The sequence below is a fragment of the Chaetodon auriga genome, chromosome 20 (assembly GCF_051107435.1).
Source record: "Chaetodon auriga isolate fChaAug3 chromosome 20, fChaAug3.hap1, whole genome shotgun sequence".
NCBI classification, from domain to species: domain Eukaryota; kingdom Metazoa; phylum Chordata; class Actinopteri; order Chaetodontiformes; family Chaetodontidae; genus Chaetodon; species Chaetodon auriga.
Genome location: NC_135093.1, coordinates 19,617,750 through 19,639,898, shown reverse-complemented (window position 1 = coordinate 19,639,898; position 22,149 = coordinate 19,617,750).

The following is a 22,149-nucleotide window of genomic DNA, read 5'->3' as shown; positions in this document are numbered from 1 at the left end:
ATGTCGGCGAACATTCCATTCTAGAACTGTCAAACATGTGATTTAGAATGTTGACGAACATTCCATTCTACAATGGTCAGACATTGCTTTTAGAATGTCGGCGAACATTCCATTCTAGAATTGTCAAACATGTGATTTAGAATGTTGACGAACATTCCATTCCAGAATGGTCAGACATTGCTATTAGAATGTTGGCGAACATTCCATTCTAGATTAGTCAAAAATGTGATTTAGAATGTTGATGAACATTACATTGTAGAACTGTCAAACGTGTTTTAAAAGGTTGACGAACATTCCATTCTAGAATTGTGAGACAATGTGATTTAGAATGATCATGAACATTCCATTCTAGAATTGTCAAACATGTGATTTAGAATGTCGGCGAACATTCCATTCTAGAACTGTCAAACATGTGATTTAGAATGTTGACGAACATTCCATTCCAGAATCGTCAGTCTTTGCTTTTAGAATGTTGACGAACATTCCATTCCAGAATCGTCAAATATTGCTTTTAGAATGTTGGCGAACATTCCATTCTAGAATTTTCAAACATTCAAACAACGTTATGGAATTCTGACTAACATTCCATACTAGAATTGTCAAACATTTGATTTAGAATGTTGACGAAAATTCCATTCCAGAATGGTCAGACATTGCTTTTAGGATGTCGGCGAACATTCCATTCTAGAATTGTTGGACAATGTGATTTAGAATGTTGACGAACATTACATTGTAGAACTGTCAAACGTGTTTTAGAAGGTTGACGAACATTCCTTTCTAGAATTGTCAGACAATGTGATTTAGAATGATCATGAACATTCCATTCTAGAATTGTCAAACATGTGATTTAGAATGTTGACGAGCATTCCATTCAAGAATTGTCAAACGTGATTTAGAATGTTGGCGAACATTACATTCTAGAATTTTCAAACATTCAAACTAAGTTCTGGAATTCTGACGAACATTCCATTCTAGAACTGTCAAGCATTGCTATTAGGATGTTGACGAACATTCCATTCTAGAATTGCCAAACATGTGATTTAGAATGTTGACGAACATTCCATTCCAGAATGGTCAGACATTGCTATTAGAATGTTGACAAGCATTCCATTCTAGAATTGTCAAACATGTGATTTAGAATGTCGGCAAACATTCCATTCTAGAATTGTCAAACATGTGATTTAGAATGTTGACGAACATTCCATTCCAGAATGGTCAGACATTGCTATTAGAATGTTGGCGAACATTCCATTCTAGATTAGTCAAAAATGTGATTTAGAATGTTGATGAACATTACATTCAAGAATTGTCAAACGTGATTTAGAACGTTGGCGAACATTACATTCTAGATTAGTCAAACATGTGATTTAGAATGTTGACGAGCATTCCATTCAAGAATTGTCAAACGTGATTTAGAACGTTGGCGAACATTACATTCTAGAATTTTCAAACATTCAAACTAAGTTCTGGAATTCTGACGAACATTTCATTCTAGAATTGCCAAACGTGATTTAGAATGTCGGCGAACATTCCATTCTAGAACTGTCAAACATGTGATTTAGAATGTTGACGAACATTCCATTCTACAATGGTCAGACATTGCTTTTAGAATGTCGGCGAACATTCCATTCTAGAATTGTCAAACATGTGATTTAGAATGTTGACGAACATTCCATTCCAGAATGGTCAGACATTGCTATTAGAATGTTGGCGAACATTCCATTCTAGATTAGTCAAAAATGTGATTTAGAATGTTGATGAACATTACATTGTAGAACTGTCAAACGTGTTTTAAAAGGTTGACGAACATTCCATTCTAGAATTGTGAGACAATGTGATTTAGAATGATCATGAACATTCCATTCTAGAATTGTCAAACATGTGATTTAGAATGTCGGCGAACATTCCATTCTAGAACTGTCAAACATGTGATTTAGAATGTTGACGAACATTCCATTCCAGAATCGTCAGTCTTTGCTTTTAGAATGTTGACGAACATTCCATTCCAGAATCGTCAAATATTGCTTTTAGAATGTTGGCGAACATTCCATTCTAGAATTTTCAAACATTCAAACAACGTTATGGAATTCTGACTAACATTCCATACTAGAATTGTCAAACATTTGATTTAGAATGTTGACGAAAATTCCATTCCAGAATGGTCAGACATTGCTTTTAGGATGTCGGCGAACATTCCATTCTAGAATTGTTGGACAATGTGATTTAGAATGTTGACGAACATTACATTGTAGAACTGTCAAACGTGTTTTAGAAGGTTGACGAACATTCCTTTCTAGAATTGTCAGACAATGTGATTTAGAATGATCATGAACATTCCATTCTAGAATTGTCAAACATGTGATTTAGAATGTTGACGAGCATTCCATTCAAGAATTGTCAAACATGTGATTTAGGATGTTGACGAGCATTCCATTCAAGAATTGTCAAACGTGATTTAGAATGTTGGCGAACATTACATTCTAGAATTTTCAAACATTCAAACTAAGTTCTGGAATTCTGACGAACATTCCATTCTAGAACTGTCAAGCATTGCTATTAGGATGTTGACGAACATTCCATTCTAGAATTGCCAAACATGTGATTTAGAATGTTGACGAACATTCCATTCCAGAATGGTCAGACATTGCTATTAGAATGTTGACGAGCATTCCATTCTAGAATTGTCAAACATGTGATTTAGAATGTCGGCAAACATTCCATTCTAGAATTGTCAAACATGTGATTTAGAATGTTGACGAACATTCCATTCCAGAATGGTCAGACATTGCTATTAGAATGTTGGCGAACATTCCATTCTAGAATTGTCGAACATGTGATTTAGAATGTCGGCGAACATTCCATTCTAGAACTGTCAAACATGTGATTTAGAATGTTGACGAACATTCCATTCTACAATGGTCAGACATTGCTTTTAGAATGTCGGCGAACATTCCATTCTAGAATTGTCAAACATGTGATTTAGAATGTTGACGAACATTCCATTCCAGAATGGTCAGACATTGCTATTAGAATGTTGGCGAACATTCCATTCTAGATTAGTCAAAAATGTGATTTAGAATGTTGATGAACATTACATTGTAGAACTGTCAAACGTGTTTTAAAAGGTTGACGAACATTCCATTCTAGAATTGTGAGACAATGTGATTTAGAATGATCATGAACATTCCATTCTAGAATTGTCAAACATGTGATTTAGAATGTTGACGAGCATTCCATTCAAGAATTGTCAAACATGTGATTTAGGATGTTGACGAGCATTCCATTCAAGAATTGTCAAACGTGATTTAGAATGTTGGCGAACATTACATTCTAGAATTTTCAAACATTCAAACTAAGTTCTGGAATTCTGACGAACATTCCATTCTAGAACTGTCAAGCATTGCTATTAGGATGTTGACGAACATTCCATTCTAGAATTGCCAAACATGTGATTTAGAATGTTGACGAACATTCCATTCCAGAATGGTCAGACATTGCTATTAGAATGTTGACGAGCATTCCATTCTAGAATTGTCAAACATGTGATTTAGAATGTCGGCAAACATTCCATTCTAGAATTGTCAAACATGTGATTTAGAATGTTGACGAACATTCCATTCCAGAATGGTCAGACATTGCTATTAGAATGTTGGCGAACATTCCATTCTAGAATTGTCGAACATGTGATTTAGAATGTCGGCGAACATTCCATTCTAGAACTGTCAAACATGTGATTTAGAATGTTGACGAACATTCCATTCTACAATGGTCAGACATTGCTTTTAGAATGTCGGCGAACATTCCATTCTAGAATTGTCAAACATGTGATTTAGAATGTTGACGAACATTCCATTCCAGAATGGTCAGACATTGCTATTAGAATGTTGGCGAACATTCCATTCTAGATTAGTCAAAAATGTGATTTAGAATGTTGATGAACATTACATTGTAGAACTGTCAAACGTGTTTTAAAAGGTTGACGAACATTCCATTCTAGAATTGTGAGACAATGTGATTTAGAATGATCATGAACATTCCATTCTAGAATTGTCAAACATGTGATTTAGAATGTCGGCGAACATTCCATTCTAGAACTGTCAAACATGTGATTTAGAATGTTGACGAACATTCCATTCCAGAATCGTCAGTCTTTGCTTTTAGAATGTTGACGAACATTCCATTCCAGAATCGTCAAATATTGCTTTTAGGATGTCGGCGAACATTCCATTCTAGAATTGTTGGACAATGTGATTTAGAATGTTGACGAACATTACATTGTAGAACTGTCAAACGTGTTTTAGAAGGTTGACGAACATTCCTTTCTAGAATTGTCAGACAATGTGATTTAGAATGATCATGAACATTCCATTCTAGAATTGTCAAACATGTGATTTAGAATGTTGACGAACATTCCATTCCAGAATCGTCAGTCTTTGCTTTTAGAATGTTGACGAACATTCCATTCCAGAATCGTCAAATATTGCTTTTAGAATGTTGGCGAACATTCCATTCTAGAATTTTCAAACATTCAAACAACGTTATGGAATTCTGACTAACATTCCATACTAGAATTGTCAAACATTTGATTTAGAATGTTGACGAAAATTCCATTCCAGAATGGTCAGACATTGCTTTTAGGATGTCGGCGAACATTCCATTCTAGAATTGTTGGACAATGTGATTTAGAATGTTGACGAACATTACATTGTAGAACTGTCAAACGTGTTTTAGAAGGTTGACGAACATTCCTTTCTAGAATTGTCAGACAATGTGATTTAGAATGATCATGAACATTCCATTCTAGAATTGTCAAACATGTGATTTAGAATGTTGACGAGCATTCCATTCAAGAATTGTCAAACGTGATTTAGAATGTTGGCGAACATTACATTCTAGAATTTTCAAACATTCAAACTAAGTTCTGGAATTCTGACGAACATTCCATTCTAGAACTGTCAAGCATTGCTATTAGGATGTTGACGAACATTCCATTCTAGAATTGCCAAACATGTGATTTAGAATGTTGACGAACATTCCATTCCAGAATGGTCAGACATTGCTATTAGAATGTTGACAAGCATTCCATTCTAGAATTGTCAAACATGTGATTTAGAATGTCGGCAAACATTCCATTCTAGAATTGTCAAACATGTGATTTAGAATGTTGACGAACATTCCATTCCAGAATGGTCAGACATTGCTATTAGAATGTTGGCGAACATTCCATTCTAGATTAGTCAAAAATGTGATTTAGAATGTTGATGAACATTACATTCAAGAATTGTCAAACGTGATTTAGAACGTTGGCGAACATTACATTCTAGATTAGTCAAACATGTGATTTAGAATGTTGACGAGCATTCCATTCAAGAATTGTCAAACGTGATTTAGAACGTTGGCGAACATTACATTCTAGAATTTTCAAACATTCAAACTAAGTTCTGGAATTCTGACGAACATTTCATTCTAGAATTGCCAAACGTGATTTAGAATGTCGGCGAACATTCCATTCTAGAACTGTCAAACATGTGATTTAGAATGTTGACGAACATTCCATTCTACAATGGTCAGACATTGCTTTTAGAATGTCGGCGAACATTCCATTCTAGAATTGTCAAACATGTGATTTAGAATGTTGACGAACATTCCATTCCAGAATGGTCAGACATTGCTATTAGAATGTTGGCGAACATTCCATTCTAGATTAGTCAAAAATGTGATTTAGAATGTTGATGAACATTACATTGTAGAACTGTCAAACGTGTTTTAAAAGGTTGACGAACATTCCATTCTAGAATTGTGAGACAATGTGATTTAGAATGATCATGAACATTCCATTCAAGAATTGTCAAACGTGATTTAGAATGTTGGCGAACATTACATTCTAGAATTTTCAAACATTCAAACTAAGTTCTGGAATTCTGACGAACATTCCATTCTAGAACTGTCAAGCATTGCTATTAGGATGTTGACGAACATTCCATTCTAGAATTGCCAAACATGTGATTTAGAATGTTGACGAACATTCCATTCCAGAATGGTCAGACATTGCTATTAGAATGTTGACGAGCATTCCATTCTAGAATTGTCAAACATGTGATTTAGAATGTCGGCAAACATTCCATTCTAGAATTGTCAAACATGTGATTTAGAATGTTGACGAACATTCCATTCCAGAATGGTCAGACATTGCTATTAGAATGTTGGCGAACATTCCATTCTAGAATTGTCGAACATGTGATTTAGAATGTCGGCGAACATTCCATTCTAGAACTGTCAAACATGTGATTTAGAATGTTGACGAACATTCCATTCTACAATGGTCAGACATTGCTTTTAGAATGTCGGCGAACATTCCATTCTAGAATTGTCAAACATGTGATTTAGAATGTTGACGAACATTCCATTCCAGAATGGTCAGACATTGCTATTAGAATGTTGGCGAACATTCCATTCTAGATTAGTCAAAAATGTGATTTAGAATGTTGATGAACATTACATTGTAGAACTGTCAAACGTGTTTTAAAAGGTTGACGAACATTCCATTCTAGAATTGTGAGACAATGTGATTTAGAATGATCATGAACATTCCATTCTAGAATTGTCAAACATGTGATTTAGAATGTCGGCGAACATTCCATTCTAGAACTGTCAAACATGTGATTTAGAATGTTGACGAACATTCCATTCCAGAATCGTCAGTCTTTGCTTTTAGAATGTTGACGAACATTCCATTCCAGAATCGTCAAATATTGCTTTTAGGATGTCGGCGAACATTCCATTCTAGAATTGTTGGACAATGTGATTTAGAATGTTGACGAACATTACATTGTAGAACTGTCAAACGTGTTTTAGAAGGTTGACGAACATTCCTTTCTAGAATTGTCAGACAATGTGATTTAGAATGATCATGAACATTCCATTCTAGAATTGTCAAACATGTGATTTAGAATGTTGACGAACATTCCATTCCAGAATCGTCAGTCTTTGCTTTTAGAATGTTGACGAACATTCCATTCCAGAATCGTCAAATATTGCTTTTAGAATGTTGGCGAACATTCCATTCTAGAATTTTCAAACATTCAAACAACGTTATGGAATTCTGACTAACATTCCATACTAGAATTGTCAAACATTTGATTTAGAATGTTGACGAAAATTCCATTCCAGAATGGTCAGACATTGCTTTTAGGATGTCGGCGAACATTCCATTCTAGAATTGTTGGACAATGTGATTTAGAATGTTGACGAACATTACATTGTAGAACTGTCAAACGTGTTTTAGAAGGTTGACGAACATTCCTTTCTAGAATTGTCAGACAATGTGATTTAGAATGATCATGAACATTCCATTCTAGAATTGTCAAACATGTGATTTAGAATGTTGACGAGCATTCCATTCAAGAATTGTCAAACGTGATTTAGAATGTTGGCGAACATTACATTCTAGAATTTTCAAACATTCAAACTAAGTTCTGGAATTCTGACGAACATTCCATTCTAGAACTGTCAAGCATTGCTATTAGGATGTTGACGAACATTCCATTCTAGAATTGCCAAACATGTGATTTAGAATGTTGACGAACATTCCATTCCAGAATGGTCAGACATTGCTATTAGAATGTTGACAAGCATTCCATTCTAGAATTGTCAAACATGTGATTTAGAATGTCGGCAAACATTCCATTCTAGAATTGTCAAACATGTGATTTAGAATGTTGACGAACATTCCATTCCAGAATGGTCAGACATTGCTATTAGAATGTTGGCGAACATTCCATTCTAGATTAGTCAAAAATGTGATTTAGAATGTTGATGAACATTACATTCAAGAATTGTCAAACGTGATTTAGAACGTTGGCGAACATTACATTCTAGATTAGTCAAACATGTGATTTAGAATGTTGACGAGCATTCCATTCAAGAATTGTCAAACGTGATTTAGAACGTTGGCGAACATTACATTCTAGAATTTTCAAACATTCAAACTAAGTTCTGGAATTCTGACGAACATTTCATTCTAGAATTGCCAAACGTGATTTAGAATGTCGGCGAACATTCCATTCTAGAACTGTCAAACATGTGATTTAGAATGTTGACGAACATTCCATTCTACAATGGTCAGACATTGCTTTTAGAATGTCGGCGAACATTCCATTCTAGAATTGTCAAACATGTGATTTAGAATGTTGACGAACATTCCATTCCAGAATGGTCAGACATTGCTATTAGAATGTTGGCGAACATTCCATTCTAGATTAGTCAAAAATGTGATTTAGAATGTTGATGAACATTACATTGTAGAACTGTCAAACGTGTTTTAAAAGGTTGACGAACATTCCATTCTAGAATTGTGAGACAATGTGATTTAGAATGATCATGAACATTCCATTCTAGAATTGTCAAACATGTGATTTAGAATGTCGGCGAACATTCCATTCTAGAACTGTCAAACATGTGATTTAGAATGTTGACGAACATTCCATTCCAGAATCGTCAGTCTTTGCTTTTAGAATGTTGACGAACATTCCATTCCAGAATCGTCAAATATTGCTTTTAGAATGTTGGCGAACATTCCATTCTAGAATTTTCAAACATTCAAACAACGTTATGGAATTCTGACTAACATTCCATACTAGAATTGTCAAACATTTGATTTAGAATGTTGACGAAAATTCCATTCCAGAATGGTCAGACATTGCTTTTAGGATGTCGGCGAACATTCCATTCTAGAATTGTTGGACAATGTGATTTAGAATGTTGACGAACATTACATTGTAGAACTGTCAAACGTGTTTTAGAAGGTTGACGAACATTCCTTTCTAGAATTGTCAGACAATGTGATTTAGAATGATCATGAACATTCCATTCTAGAATTGTCAAACATGTGATTTAGAATGTTGACGAGCATTCCATTCAAGAATTGTCAAACATGTGATTTAGGATGTTGACGAGCATTCCATTCAAGAATTGTCAAACGTGATTTAGAATGTTGGCGAACATTACATTCTAGAATTTTCAAACATTCAAACTAAGTTCTGGAATTCTGACGAACATTCCATTCTAGAACTGTCAAGCATTGCTATTAGGATGTTGACGAACATTCCATTCTAGAATTGCCAAACATGTGATTTAGAATGTTGACGAACATTCCATTCCAGAATGGTCAGACATTGCTATTAGAATGTTGACGAGCATTCCATTCTAGAATTGTCAAACATGTGATTTAGAATGTCGGCAAACATTCCATTCTAGAATTGTCAAACATGTGATTTAGAATGTTGACGAACATTCCATTCCAGAATGGTCAGACATTGCTATTAGAATGTTGGCGAACATTCCATTCTAGAATTGTCGAACATGTGATTTAGAATGTCGGCGAACATTCCATTCTAGAACTGTCAAACATGTGATTTAGAATGTTGACGAACATTCCATTCTACAATGGTCAGACATTGCTTTTAGAATGTCGGCGAACATTCCATTCTAGAATTGTCAAACATGTGATTTAGAATGTTGACGAACATTCCATTCCAGAATGGTCAGACATTGCTATTAGAATGTTGGCGAACATTCCATTCTAGATTAGTCAAAAATGTGATTTAGAATGTTGATGAACATTACATTGTAGAACTGTCAAACGTGTTTTAAAAGGTTGACGAACATTCCATTCTAGAATTGTGAGACAATGTGATTTAGAATGATCATGAACATTCCATTCTAGAATTGTCAAACATGTGATTTAGAATGTCGGCGAACATTCCATTCTAGAACTGTCAAACATGTGATTTAGAATGTTGACGAACATTCCATTCCAGAATCGTCAGTCTTTGCTTTTAGAATGTTGACGAACATTCCATTCCAGAATCGTCAAATATTGCTTTTAGGATGTCGGCGAACATTCCATTCTAGAATTGTTGGACAATGTGATTTAGAATGTTGACGAACATTACATTGTAGAACTGTCAAACGTGTTTTAGAAGGTTGACGAACATTCCTTTCTAGAATTGTCAGACAATGTGATTTAGAATGATCATGAACATTCCATTCTAGAATTGTCAAACATGTGATTTAGAATGTTGACGAACATTCCATTCCAGAATCGTCAGTCTTTGCTTTTAGAATGTTGACGAACATTCCATTCCAGAATCGTCAAATATTGCTTTTAGAATGTTGGCGAACATTCCATTCTAGAATTTTCAAACATTCAAACAACGTTATGGAATTCTGACTAACATTCCATACTAGAATTGTCAAACATTTGATTTAGAATGTTGACGAAAATTCCATTCCAGAATGGTCAGACATTGCTTTTAGGATGTCGGCGAACATTCCATTCTAGAATTGTTGGACAATGTGATTTAGAATGTTGACGAACATTACATTGTAGAACTGTCAAACGTGTTTTAGAAGGTTGACGAACATTCCTTTCTAGAATTGTCAGACAATGTGATTTAGAATGATCATGAACATTCCATTCTAGAATTGTCAAACATGTGATTTAGAATGTTGACGAGCATTCCATTCAAGAATTGTCAAACGTGATTTAGAATGTTGGCGAACATTACATTCTAGAATTTTCAAACATTCAAACTAAGTTCTGGAATTCTGACGAACATTCCATTCTAGAACTGTCAAGCATTGCTATTAGGATGTTGACGAACATTCCATTCTAGAATTGCCAAACATGTGATTTAGAATGTTGACGAACATTCCATTCCAGAATGGTCAGACATTGCTATTAGAATGTTGACAAGCATTCCATTCTAGAATTGTCAAACATGTGATTTAGAATGTCGGCAAACATTCCATTCTAGAATTGTCAAACATGTGATTTAGAATGTTGACGAACATTCCATTCCAGAATGGTCAGACATTGCTATTAGAATGTTGGCGAACATTCCATTCTAGATTAGTCAAAAATGTGATTTAGAATGTTGATGAACATTACATTCAAGAATTGTCAAACGTGATTTAGAACGTTGGCGAACATTACATTCTAGATTAGTCAAACATGTGATTTAGAATGTTGACGAGCATTCCATTCAAGAATTGTCAAACGTGATTTAGAACGTTGGCGAACATTACATTCTAGAATTTTCAAACATTCAAACTAAGTTCTGGAATTCTGACGAACATTTCATTCTAGAATTGCCAAACGTGATTTAGAATGTCGGCGAACATTCCATTCTAGAACTGTCAAACATGTGATTTAGAATGTTGACGAACATTCCATTCTACAATGGTCAGACATTGCTTTTAGAATGTCGGCGAACATTCCATTCTAGAATTGTCAAACATGTGATTTAGAATGTTGACGAACATTCCATTCCAGAATGGTCAGACATTGCTATTAGAATGTTGGCGAACATTCCATTCTAGATTAGTCAAAAATGTGATTTAGAATGTTGATGAACATTACATTGTAGAACTGTCAAACGTGTTTTAAAAGGTTGACGAACATTCCATTCTAGAATTGTGAGACAATGTGATTTAGAATGATCATGAACATTCCATTCTAGAATTGTCAAACATGTGATTTAGAATGTCGGCGAACATTCCATTCTAGAACTGTCAAACATGTGATTTAGAATGTTGACGAACATTCCATTCCAGAATCGTCAGTCTTTGCTTTTAGAATGTTGACGAACATTCCATTCCAGAATCGTCAAATATTGCTTTTAGAATGTTGGCGAACATTCCATTCTAGAATTTTCAAACATTCAAACAACGTTATGGAATTCTGACTAACATTCCATACTAGAATTGTCAAACATTTGATTTAGAATGTTGACGAAAATTCCATTCCAGAATGGTCAGACATTGCTTTTAGGATGTCGGCGAACATTCCATTCTAGAATTGTTGGACAATGTGATTTAGAATGTTGACGAACATTACATTGTAGAACTGTCAAACGTGTTTTAGAAGGTTGACGAACATTCCTTTCTAGAATTGTCAGACAATGTGATTTAGAATGATCATGAACATTCCATTCTAGAATTGTCAAACATGTGATTTAGAATGTTGACGAGCATTCCATTCAAGAATTGTCAAACATGTGATTTAGGATGTTGACGAGCATTCCATTCAAGAATTGTCAAACGTGATTTAGAATGTTGGCGAACATTACATTCTAGAATTTTCAAACATTCAAACTAAGTTCTGGAATTCTGACGAACATTCCATTCTAGAACTGTCAAGCATTGCTATTAGGATGTTGACGAACATTCCATTCTAGAATTGCCAAACATGTGATTTAGAATGTTGACGAACATTCCATTCCAGAATGGTCAGACATTGCTATTAGAATGTTGACGAGCATTCCATTCTAGAATTGTCAAACATGTGATTTAGAATGTCGGCAAACATTCCATTCTAGAATTGTCAAACATGTGATTTAGAATGTTGACGAACATTCCATTCCAGAATGGTCAGACATTGCTATTAGAATGTTGGCGAACATTCCATTCTAGAATTGTCGAACATGTGATTTAGAATGTCGGCGAACATTCCATTCTAGAACTGTCAAACATGTGATTTAGAATGTTGACGAACATTCCATTCTACAATGGTCAGACATTGCTTTTAGAATGTCGGCGAACATTCCATTCTAGAATTGTCAAACATGTGATTTAGAATGTTGACGAACATTCCATTCCAGAATGGTCAGACATTGCTATTAGAATGTTGGCGAACATTCCATTCTAGATTAGTCAAAAATGTGATTTAGAATGTTGATGAACATTACATTGTAGAACTGTCAAACGTGTTTTAAAAGGTTGACGAACATTCCATTCTAGAATTGTGAGACAATGTGATTTAGAATGATCATGAACATTCCATTCTAGAATTGTCAAACATGTGATTTAGAATGTCGGCGAACATTCCATTCTAGAACTGTCAAACATGTGATTTAGAATGTTGACGAACATTCCATTCCAGAATCGTCAGTCTTTGCTTTTAGAATGTTGACGAACATTCCATTCCAGAATCGTCAAATATTGCTTTTAGGATGTCGGCGAACATTCCATTCTAGAATTGTTGGACAATGTGATTTAGAATGTTGACGAACATTACATTGTAGAACTGTCAAACGTGTTTTAGAAGGTTGACGAACATTCCTTTCTAGAATTGTCAGACAATGTGATTTAGAATGATCATGAACATTCCATTCTAGAATTGTCAAACATGTGATTTAGAATGTTGACGAGCATTCCATTCAAGAATTGTCAAACGTGATTTAGAATGTTGGCGAACATTACATTCTAGAATTTTCAAACATTCAAACTAAGTTCTGGAATTCTGACGAACATTCCATTCTAGAACTGTCAAGCATTGCTATTAGGATGTTGACGAACATTCCATTCTAGAATTGCCAAACATGTGATTTAGAATGTTGACGAACATTCCATTCCAGAATGGTCAGACATTGCTATTAGAATGTTGACAAGCATTCCATTCTAGAATTGTCAAACATGTGATTTAGAATGTCGGCAAACATTCCATTCTAGAATTGTCAAACATGTGATTTAGAATGTTGACGAACATTCCATTCCAGAATGGTCAGACATTGCTATTAGAATGTTGGCGAACATTCCATTCTAGATTAGTCAAAAATGTGATTTAGAATGTTGATGAACATTACATTCAAGAATTGTCAAACGTGATTTAGAACGTTGGCGAACATTACATTCTAGATTAGTCAAACATGTGATTTAGAATGTTGACGAGCATTCCATTCAAGAATTGTCAAACGTGATTTAGAACGTTGGCGAACATTACATTCTAGAATTTTCAAACATTCAAACTAAGTTCTGGAATTCTGACGAACATTTCATTCTAGAATTGCCAAACGTGATTTAGAATGTCGGCGAACATTCCATTCTAGAACTGTCAAACATGTGATTTAGAATGTTGATGAACATTCCATTCTACAATGGTCAGACATTGCTTTTAGAATGTTGGCGAACATTCCATTCTAGAATTGTCAAACATGTGATTTAGAATATTGACGAGCATTCCATTCAAGAATTGTCAAAAATGTGATTTAGAATGTTGACGAACATTACATTGTAGAACTGTCAAACGTGTTTTAGAAGGTTGACGAACATTCCTTTCTAGAATTGTCAGACAATGTGATTTAGAATGATCATGAACATTCCATTCTAGAATTGTCAAACATGTGATTTAGAATGTTGACGAGCATTCCATTCAAGAATTGTCAAACGTGATTTAGAATGTTGGCGAACATTACATTCTAGAATTATCAAACATTCAAACTAAGTTCTGGAATTCTGACGAACATTCCATTCTAGAACTGTCAAGCATTGCTATTAGGATGTTGACGAGCATTCCATTCTAGAATTGTCAAACATGTGATTTAGAATGTCGGCAAACATTCCATTCTAGAATTGTCAAACATGTGATTTAGAATGTTGACGAACATTCCATTCCAGAATGGTCAGACATTGCTATTAGAATGTTGGCGAACATTCCATTCTAGAATTGTCGAACATGTGATTTAGAATGTCGGCGAACATTCCATTCTAGAACTGTCAAACATGTGATTTAGAATGTTGACGAACATTCCATTCTACAATGGTCAGACATTGCTTTTAGAATGTCGGCGAACATTCCATTCTAGAATTGTCAAACATGTGATTTAGAATGTTGACGAACATTCCATTCCAGAATGGTCAGACATTGCTATTAGAATGTTGGCGAACATTCCATTCTAGATTAGTCAAAAATGTGATTTAGAATGTTGATGAACATTCCATTCTAGAATTGTCAAACATGTGATTTAGGATGTTGACGAGCATTCCATTCAAGAATTGTCAAACGTGATTTAGAATGTTGGCGAACATTACATTCTAGAATTTTCAAACATTCAAACTAAGTTCTGGAATTCTGACGAACATTCCATTCTAGAACTGTCAAGCATTGCTATTAGGATGTTGACGAACATTCCATTCTAGAATTGCCAAACATGTGATTTAGAATGTTGACGAACATTCCATTCCAGAATGGTCAGACATTGCTTTTAGAATGTCGGTGAACATTCCATTCTAGAATTGTCAAACATGTGATTTAGAATGTTGACGAACATTCCATTCCAGAATGGTCAGACATTGCTATTAGAATGTTGGCGAACATTCCATTCTAGAATTGTCAAACATGTGATTTAGAATATTGACGAGCATTCCATTCAAGAATTGTCAAAAATGTGATTTAGAATGTTGACGAACATTACATTGTAGAACTGTCAAACGTGTTTTAGAAGGTTGACGAACATTCCTTTCTAGAATTGTCAGACAATGTGATTTAGAATGATCATGAACATTCCATTCTAGAATTGTCAAACATGTGATTTAGAATGTTGACGAGCATTCCATTCAAGAATTGTCAAACGTGATTTAGAATGTTGGCGAACATTACATTCTAGAATTTTCAAACATTCAAACTAAGTTCTGGAATTCTGACGAACATTCCATTCTAGAACTGTCAAGCATTGCTATTAGGATGTTGACGAACATTCCATTCTAGAATTGCCAAACATGTGATTTAGAATGTTGACGAACATTCCATTCCAGAATGGTCAGACATTGCTATTAGAATGTTGACGAGCATTCCATTCTAGAATTGTCAAACATGTGATTTAGAATGTCGGCAAACATTCCATTCTAGAATTGTCAAACATGTGATTTAGAATGTTGACGAACATTCCATTCCAGAATGGTCAGACATTGCTATTAGAATGTTGGCGAACATTCCATTCTAGAATTGTCGAACATGTGATTTAGAATGTCGGCGAACATTCCATTCTAGAACTGTCAAACATGTGATTTAGAATGTTGACGAACATTCCATTCTACAATGGTCAGACATTGCTTTTAGAATGTCGGCGAACATTCCATTCTAGAATTGTCAAACATGTGATTTAGAATGTTGACGAACATTCCATTCCAGAATGGTCAGACATTGCTATTAGAATGTTGGCGAACATTCCATTCTAGATTAGTCAAAAATGTGATTTAGAATGTTGATGAACATTACATTGTAGAACTGTCAAACGTGTTTTAAAAGGTTGACGAACATTCCATTCTAGAATTGTGAGACAATGTGATTTAGAATGATCATGAACATTCCATTCTAGAATTGTCAAACATGTGATTTAGAATGTCGGCGAACATTCCATTCTAGAACTGTCAAACATGTGATTTAGAATGTTGACGAACATTCCATTCCAGAATCGTCAGTCTTTGCTTTTAGAATGTTGACGAACATTCCATTCCAGAATCGTCAAATATTGCTTTTAGAATGTTGGCGAACATTCCATTCTAGAATTTTCAAACATTCAAACAACGTTATGGAATTCTGACTAACATTCCATACTAGAATTGTCAAACATTTGATTTAGAATGTTGACGAAAATTCCATTCCAGAATGGTCAGACATTGCTTTTAGGATGTCGGCGAACATTCCATTCTAGAATTGTTGGACAATGTGATTTAGAATGTTGACGAACATTACATTGTAGAACTGTCAAACGTGTTTTAGAAGGTTGACGAACATTCCTTTCTAGAATTGTCAGACAATGTGATTTAGAATGATAATGAACATTCCATTCTAGAATTGTCAAACATGTGATTTAGAATGTTGACGAGCATTCCATTCAAGAATTGTCAAACGTGATTTAGAATGTTGGCGAACATTACATTCTAGAATTTTCAAACATTCAAACTAAGTTCTGGAATTCTGACGAACATTCCATTCTAGAACTGTCAAGCATTGCTATTAGGATGTTGACGAACATTCCATTCTAGAATTGCCAAACATGTGATTTAGAATGTTGACGAACATTCCATTCCAGAATGGTCAGACATTGCTATTAGAATGTTGACAAGCATTCCATTCTAGAATTGTCAAACATGTGATTTAGAATGTCGGCAAACATTCCATTCTAGAATTGTCAAACATGTGATTTAGAATGTTGACGAACATTCCATTCCAGAATGGTCAGACATTGCTATTAGAATGTTGGCGAACATTCCATTCTAGATTAGTCAAAAATGTGATTTAGAATGTTGATGAACATTACATTCAAGAATTGTCAAACGTGATTTAGAACGTTGGCGAACATTACATTCTAGATTAGTCAAACATGTGATTTAGAATGTTGACGAGCATTCCATTCAAGAATTGTCAAACGTGATTTAGAACGTTGGCGAACATTACATTCTAGAATTTTCAAACATTCAAACTAAGTTCTGGAATTCTGACGAACATTTCATTCTAGAATTGCCAAACGTGATTTAGAATGTCGGCGAACATTCCATTCTAGAACTGTCAAACATGTGATTTAGAATGTTGACGAACATTCCATTCTACAATGGTCAGACATTGCTTTTAGAATGTCGGCGAACATTCCATTCTAGAATTGTCAAACATGTGATTTAGAATGTTGACGAACATTCCATTCCAGAATGGTCAGACATTGCTATTAGAATGTTGGCGAACATTCCATTCTAGATTAGTCAAAAATGTGATTTAGAATGTTGATGAACATTACATTGTAGAACTGTCAAACGTGTTTTAAAAGGTTGACGAACATTCCATTCTAGAATTGTGAGACAATGTGATTTAGAATGATCATGAACATTCCATTCTAGAATTGTCAAACATGTGATTTAGAATGTCGGCGAACATTCCATTCTAGAACTGTCAAACATGTGATTTAGAATGTTGACGAACATTCCATTCCAGAATCGTCAGTCTTTGCTTTTAGAATGTTGACGAACATTCCATTCCAGAATCGTCAAATATTGCTTTTAGAATGTTGGCGAACATTCCATTCTAGAATTTTCAAACATTCAAACAACGTTATGGAATTCTGACTAACATTCCATACTAGAATTGTCAAACATTTGATTTAGAATGTTGACGAAAATTCCATTCCAGAATGGTCAGACATTGCTTTTAGGATGTCGGCGAACATTCCATTCTAGAATTGTTGGACAATGTGATTTAGAATGTTGACGAACATTACATTGTAGAACTGTCAAACGTGTTTTAGAAGGTTGACGAACATTCCTTTCTAGAATTGTCAGACAATGTGATTTAGAATGATCATGAACATTCCATTCTAGAATTGTCAAACATGTGATTTAGAATGTTGACGAGCATTCCATTCAAGAATTGTCAAACATGTGATTTAGGATGTTGACGAGCATTCCATTCAAGAATTGTCAAACGTGATTTAGAATGTTGGCGAACATTACATTCTAGAATTTTCAAACATTCAAACTAAGTTCTGGAATTCTGACGAACATTCCATTCTAGAACTGTCAAGCATTGCTATTAGGATGTTGACGAACATTCCATTCTAGAATTGCCAAACATGTGATTTAGAATGTTGACGAACATTCCATTCCAGAATGGTCAGACATTGCTATTAGAATGTTGACGAGCATTCCATTCTAGAATTGTCAAACATGTGATTTAGAATGTCGGCAAACATTCCATTCTAGAATTGTCAAACATGTGATTTAGAATGTTGACGAACATTCCATTCCAGAATGGTCAGACATTGCTATTAGAATGTTGGCGAACATTCCATTCTAGAATTGTCGAACATGTGATTTAGAATGTCGGCGAACATTCCATTCTAGAACTGTCAAACATGTGATTTAGAATGTTGACGAACATTCCATTCTACAATGGTCAGACATTGCTTTTAGAATGTCGGCGAACATTCCATTCTAGAATTGTCAAACATGTGATTTAGAATGTTGACGAACATTCCATTCCAGAATGGTCAGACATTGCTATTAGAATGTTGGCGAACATTCCATTCTAGATTAGTCAAAAATGTGATTTAGAATGTTGATGAACATTACATTGTAGAACTGTCAAACGTGTTTTAAAAGGTTGACGAACATTCCATTCTAGAATTGTGAGACAATGTGATTTAGAATGATCATGAACATTCCATTCTAGAATTGTCAAACATGTGATTTAGAATGTCGGCGAACATTCCATTCTAGAACTGTCAAACATGTGATTTAGAATGTTGACGAACATTCCATTCCAGAATCGTCAGTCTTTGCTTTTAGAATGTTGACGAACATTCCATTCCAGAATCGTCAAATATTGCTTTTAGGATGTCGGCGAACATTCCATTCTAGAATTGTTGGACAATGTGATTTAGAATGTTGACGAACATTACATTGTAGAACTGTCAAACGTGTTTTAGAAGGTTGACGAACATTCCTTTCTAGAATTGTCAGACAATGTGATTTAGAATGATCATGAACATTCCATTCTAGAATTGTCAAACATGTGATTTAGAATGTTGACGAGCATTCCATTCAAGAATTGTCAAACGTGATTTAGAATGTTGGCGAACATTACATTCTAGAATTTTCAAACATTCAAACTAAGTTCTGGAATTCTGACGAACATTCCATTCTAGAACTGTCAAGCATTGCTATTAGGATGTTGACGAACATTCCATTCTAGAATTGCCAAACATGTGATTTAGAATGTTGACGAACATTCCATTCCAGAATGGTCAGACATTGCTATTAGAATGTTGACAAGCATTCCATTCTAGAATTGTCAAACATGTGATTTAGAATGTCGGCAAACATTCCATTCTAGAATTGTCAAACATGTGATTTAGAATGTTGACGAACATTCCATTCCAGAATGGTCAGACATTGCTATTAGAATGTTGGCGAACATTCCATTCTAGATTAGTCAAAAATGTGATTTAGAATGTTGATGAACATTACATTCAAGAATTGTCAAACGTGATTTAGAACGTTGGCGAACATTACATTCTAGATTAGTCAAACATGTGATTTAGAATGTTGACGAGCATTCCATTCAAGAATTGTCAAACGTGATTTAGAACGTTGGCGAACATTACATTCTAGAATTTTCAAACATTCAAACTAAGTTCTGGAATTCTGACGAACATTTCATTCTAGAATTGCCAAACGTGATTTAGAATGTCGGCGAACATTCCATTCTAGAACTGTCAAACATGTGATTTAGAATGTTGATGAACATTCCATTCTACAATGGTCAGACATTGCTTTTAGAATGTTGGCGAACATTCCATTCTAGAATTGTCAAACATGTGATTTAGAATATTGACGAGCATTCCATTCAAGAATTGTCAAAAATGTGATTTAGAATGTTGACGAACATTACATTGTAGAACTGTCAAACGTGTTTTAGAAGGTTGACGAACATTCCTTTCTAGAATTGTCAGACAATGTGATTTAGAATGATCATGAACATTCCATTCTAGAATTGTCAAACATGTGATTTAGAATGTTGACGAGCATTCCATTCAAGAATTGTCAAACGTGATTTAGAATGTTGGCGAACATTACATTCTAGAATTATCAAACATTCAAACTAAGTTCTGGAATTCTGACGAACATTCCATTCTAGAACTGTCAAGCATTGCTATTAGGATGTTGACGAGCATTCCATTCTAGAATTGTCAAACATGTGATTTAGAATGTCGGCAAACATTCCATTCTAGAATTGTCAAACATGTGATTTAGAATGTTGACGAACATTCCATTCCAGAATGGTCAGACATTGCTATTAGAATGTTGGCGAACATTCCATTCTAGAATTGTCGAACATGTGATTTAGAATGTCGGCGAACATTCCATTCTAGAACTGTCAAACATGTGATTTAGAATGTTGACGAACATTCCATTCTACAATGGTCAGACATTGCTTTTAGAATGTCGGCGAACATTCCATTCTAGAATTGTCAAACATGTGATTTAGAATGTTGACGAACATTCCATTCCAGAATGGTCAGACATTGCTATTAGAATGTTGGCGAACATTCCATTCTAGATTAGTCAAAAATGTGATTTAGAATGTTGATGAACATTCCATTCTAGAATTGTCAAACATGTGATTTAGGATGTTGACGAGCATTCCATTCAAGAATTGTCAAACGTGATTTAGAATGTTGGCGAACATTACATTCTAGAATTTTCAAACATTCAAACTAAGTTCTGGAATTCTGACGAACATTCCATTCTAGAACTGTCAAGCATTGCTATTAGGATGTTGACGAACATTCCATTCTAGAATTGCCAAACATGTGATTTAGAATGTTGACGAACATTCCATTCCAGAATGGTCAGACATTGCTTTTAGAATGTCGGTGAACATTCCATTCTAGAATTGTCAAACATGTGATTTAGAATGTTGACGAACATTCCATTCCAGAATGGTCAGACATTGCTATTAGAATGTTGGCGAACATTCCATTCTAGAATTGTCAAACATGTGATTTAGAATATTGACGAGCATTCCATTCAAGAATTGTCAAAAATGTGATTTAGAATGTTGACGAACATTACATTGTAGAACTGTCAAACGTGTTTTAGAAGGTTGACGAACATTCCTTTCTAGAATTGTCAGACAATGTGATTTAGAATGATCATGAACATTCCATTCTAGAATTGTCAAACATGTGATTTAGAATGTTGACGAGCATTCCATTCAAGAATTGTCAAACGTGATTTAGAATGTTGGCGAACATTACATTCTAGAATTTTCAAACATTCAAACTAAGTTCTGGAATTCTGACGAACATTCCATTCTAGAACTGTCAAGCATTGCTATTAGGATGTTGACGAACATTCCATTCTAGAATTGTCGAACATGTGATTTAGAATGTCGGCGAACATTCCATTCTAGAACTGTCAAACATGTGATTTAGAATGTTGACGAACATTCCATTCCAGAATGGTCAGACATTGCTATTAGAATGTTGGCGAACATTCCATTCTAGAATTGTCGAACATGTGATTTAGAATGTCGGCGAACATTCCATTCTAGAACTGTCAAACATGTGATTTAGAATGTTGACGAACATTCCATTCTACAATGGTCAGACATTGCTTTTAGAATGTCGGCGAACATTCCATTCTAGAATTGTCAAACATGTGATTTAGAATGTTGACGAACATTCCATTCCAGAATGGTCAGACATTGCTATTAGAATGTTGGCGAACATTCCATTCTAGATTAGTCAAAAATGTGATTTAGAATGTTGATGAACATTACATTGTAGAACTGTCAAACGTGTTTTAAAAGGTTGA